We start from the raw sequence: 4,463 nt of genomic DNA, 5'->3' as shown, positions 1-4,463 counted from the left end.
CTTCTCTCTACTCTCTCTCTCTCTCTCTCTCTCTCTCTCTCTCTCTCTCTCTCTCAGTAGGAAAGACTACTGAAAACCCAAAAAATCTACATAACTCAGTCCTATTTATAGGGTCTAAAAAGGGGATAAAACTTGGCGTCCAAGAGAAGAACACAAGAAGCAAAATTGGATTGTTCAACTGAATTCTTACTCGTTTAGGTGCTAGACTAGACCTCTAGGGTTCTAGCTCCTGTGGTATAGCTTCAAAGATTCAGCAGCTGACCTCCAGGGTTTTGACACCTCCTACTTATTCATGGCGGTAGCCGTCAAATTGGACTTTTCTAAGGCGGCTACTGGGTTTTTTTTAGGCGGTTAGAGAAAGTTTTCAGATTGGGAGAATGTCAGGGAGAAGAAGACGATGAAAGAAGTCCGAGCATCCTTTTGCAAATTTGCCCGACATCTGCCTTTTTTTCTCCTAAAAACTAATTCTACATTTGGGCTCGGGTTTGGGCTCGGGTCAAGGTTTTAACATGGGCTAAAAACTCTCTACTTGAACCAAAATAAGATGAAATAAAAAAAAAATAACTAGACTAATTCAACATATATAAATATATATACATATATACAAATATTCACACACAAAGATACCAAACAGTAAAAAAAATGATTAGAGCAAAATAAATTTTTTTTTTCTGAGTCGTCACATTAATGATTTATAATAATGGATTCCCCCAAGTAGATGAAGGTTTTTGGCTGGCTTCGACTATGCAAAGACTTAGAATGGTACTGTCTATCCTGAAAACAAGTGGAGTATCTATGCTCGAGGTTTTCAAACAGAAGAGACTGGTGATCTAGCTTGGCATCTGTTTTGCAATGATCTAAAACATGTTTGGGTGCAAAATGTCCAAAATGATGAATATGCATAGGATTCTACATAACTTGATCAATCATGGTGGAGTTGAATGCTTTTGAGTTTGCAAAGAAAAAATAGTCTTCTCGTTGTTTAGAGAGAAAATTTTATTTTCTTTCTAAGTCGAGATAATATAAAAAAGGAATAAATGTGTATTTAGAAAATATATATGGTAGTATTGGTATATTTTGAATAAGGGTAGTTTAAGAAATTTAAAGATGTGTATCTAGTAAAATGATAATATTATTGTTGTAAAGTAAAGAAGAGAGGAAGAGAAGACACAAACAGAATAGTTGAGAGGAGGTAGAAGACTACTCATTCATTCTCATTAGCCTCTTTATATAGAGGTAGGGTTTACTTCAGAGTACATAACTAATGAGTAATTACGTGGACAACCACATAGATTATAATATTTATAACACTCCCCCTTGGATGTCCACCAATGAATGATGAAATTAGACGCGCATAATGTTGTCTCGTTTAAAACCTGCCAGGTAAGAAAACCCCAATGGGAGAAAAATAACCCTGGTCGAAGGAGAAAAGAGTACAACGTGCTCTTTTCTCCTTGATGAGAATCTCCCCCTGAACGTTGCAAGCTTCATGCGTCGTAAATAATGGTTTGATTTGTCCATCACTAAAGTGAGACCATGCGTGTTTTGCATATAGGGGCTCATCATGAAATTGTGTACCTGCAAAGTTAAAACAATACCAACAAAGCTAAACGATTTTTAATACGTCTTACCTCATTTAGTCATATGATCAAATTCATACACTAAGTAATAGCTAGACAACATAAGCAAATTGATATTAAAACATTGAAATATCTCATGGCGTATCTAGTCATACACATCAAAATCTTTGTGTAGTGTGAATTAGCTTTGTTTTATTCATGGATCGAATTACATTAGAATCATTCATGTACTTGAATCCTATAAGGTAATGACTTCATTTTTGGGAATTTGTTTTTAGCAACGTGTCTTTTATGATCCTCATAATATACAATGACAAATGTCGTAAGTCTCTCGTCAATAACAACTATATCTATTATATAATACTGTACTTACAGAAAATTGTCATGTATAAGGAAATATATTCATAATCTCCATGTCTCTTGTAGACATTATGCCATAGTGATTTAGTTTCACTATGATCAATACCCTTTTGTATCATTTAGGGTTAAAGATCAAAGAATCTCATCATGTTTCAAATATTGAGTTTCATTCGAATTGCCTCTGTACAATTTGGCCAATAATATGCTTTGCCGACATACATAATGAAACGTGATATAACATCGATTAATACAATCCTTAATGGTCTTTGGTAACTACATTTGTAAATTGTCATAGATGATCATCATTCATAGATCCCACACATTCTTATATGCATGCATTTGATTTTTGGGTACTCATACCACTTCTAGGGTAAATATTGTCACTTCAAGAACAAATATCTAGTGAATGTGGATTTTTTACTTGTAATATCACATAGAGCATTATAGGACATGTATAATCTTCAATTTTCAGGAGCTTACAACTTTAGACTTTGTGGATACATTCCATACAAATTCACGCCGTTATTCAAATGACAATAGTCTTATTCTCTCCCTAACGGCGGGAAGACTGTCATGTTATGACCATCCGCAAATATGCGTTTAAAGTTCTATCACTTTCTCTTAATTGAGATGTTCATTGGATGGTGGCGAACCTAAACAAAAGATGAGGTCAAAAACATTATATTCATTAATATCAATCAAAATATCATTCTCTAATGGCGTACCTACAACCTTTGTAGGTGTAGCCGAATTAGGAACTCTAACATTGTATCATGACATTCTCTTCAGGATAACCATGTCACTTGGATACACATGCATCCCACAAATCAAATGAGATCAATATGGTTGTTCTCGAGGACTTTAAAAACAAGCATGTGCTTTTGCATTTACTTTTGTCAAGATCTTTTATCAACCACTAACTATGACATTTCTCAAAATCAAAATAAGATGATGTAAAACAACTTACACCACTTTACATCGTTCTTCATGAACAATCTCTCTCCCCCTCATGACAGGAGGATTGTCTCATTAAAGTGTCAAATAAACGATCGGTTATGATTAGGACTAGTGGTTATCAAAACTTATTATTGATTCCAGGCAACATTATAAGTAAAATATGACTTAACTTGTCATGCCAAATAATGTATTTGGTTTAATGAACTTTTGGTTCATGATCTTATGTGCCTTAATTCACTATAAAATTTTGGCACAATTTATATCATATATTAATCGATTTTGAACTGCATTGGACACACTTCATTCAAAGAGAGTGCTCTTCTGGAGCCATCAATCATATGTGAAATCGAAGCTTTAGGTTCGAATTTATAATGTTAGAACGACAAGTTCTCAGACTTCGTATGTCAAACTTCGGGTTCAAATAATTCTAGTGCTCGAAACTTCAGGCTTGAGTAACCCAGTGAAACTTTAAGTTCACATTTAGTTAAATCATATTTATATATGCTCAAAGCTTTGGGTTTGAGTTTCTATTGTTAGAATTTCGAGTTCTACTGTATCGTATCTTGAACTTCTGGTTCAAAAACATGACATTCGAGATTTATATCTTCAAGATATAGGGTTGTCGGCCCATATGAATGATAATAAAATTTAAAAGATAAGTAGTGGAATGACAGTACATAACAAAATAGGAAAATTGTAAATAACAAAAAGTAAATAAATTGTACATAGGAAACTTCTGATTCCATGAATAAATAAATTACACATATCTTCAGGTCTAGTTAACTTTATCAAATATGATAATATTGTTTTCTTGATCTCATGTACTTACACATGCAATTAATATCGCAATATGATTAGGGACTTCAGACCCGTATATGATCAGGGATCACAATATGTGGTTTCGATCATTGTATAACTATGAGGTAACTTTTGGCCCTTGGTAATTGCATAAGTTTTGAGAAACTTCATATCGTAATTTCAATTATATATTACTCTCGAGGAACTTCAGGCCCTCTATAGTTTGATCAAGAGACTTAAGGTCACGATCTGAAATCAAAAATCAATATGCATAGTGATATATTTCATGCTTCATCATAATCATGCAAATAATCAAGCTAAGGAGACCATAACAATCTTGAGAAAAATGGAAGCTGGAAACATAAATGGAAGCAAAACACAGAGTGTTCCGTAGAACTTGAAGTCTACCCAAATTATGGGTATAGAATATTACCATAAGGGAAAATTAACTCAAGCCTTATACTTTCAACACAAATCTCGTCTCTGAGTCAGAGGTCTTGAAATGTTGTCCAAGTTGAGCCAAACTTGATTTACATATACTCAAAATTTATGAATGATGTCAATGAAAGGGCGCAGGGCCGACCCAATGTTTTGAAGGGCCCTGTGCGAAACAAAATTTGGGGCCTTTGTGTTCGATGCAGAAAAAAAAATCAAATAATTAAATAAATATGAAGATAGTTCAATAATAGTATTCAATCAAGAAACAACCAGTAAAATTATATCGTTATTTTTTATTTTCTAAGATACTTATATCATTACTTGTGTTGT

This window comes from Fragaria vesca, linkage group LG7 (assembly GCF_000184155.1).
Source record: "Fragaria vesca subsp. vesca linkage group LG7, FraVesHawaii_1.0, whole genome shotgun sequence".
In the NCBI taxonomy this organism is placed as follows: Eukaryota; Viridiplantae; Streptophyta; class Magnoliopsida; order Rosales; family Rosaceae; genus Fragaria; species Fragaria vesca.
The sequence above is the reverse complement of the archived record's forward strand: the minus strand, read 5'-3'. Positions refer to the sequence as shown.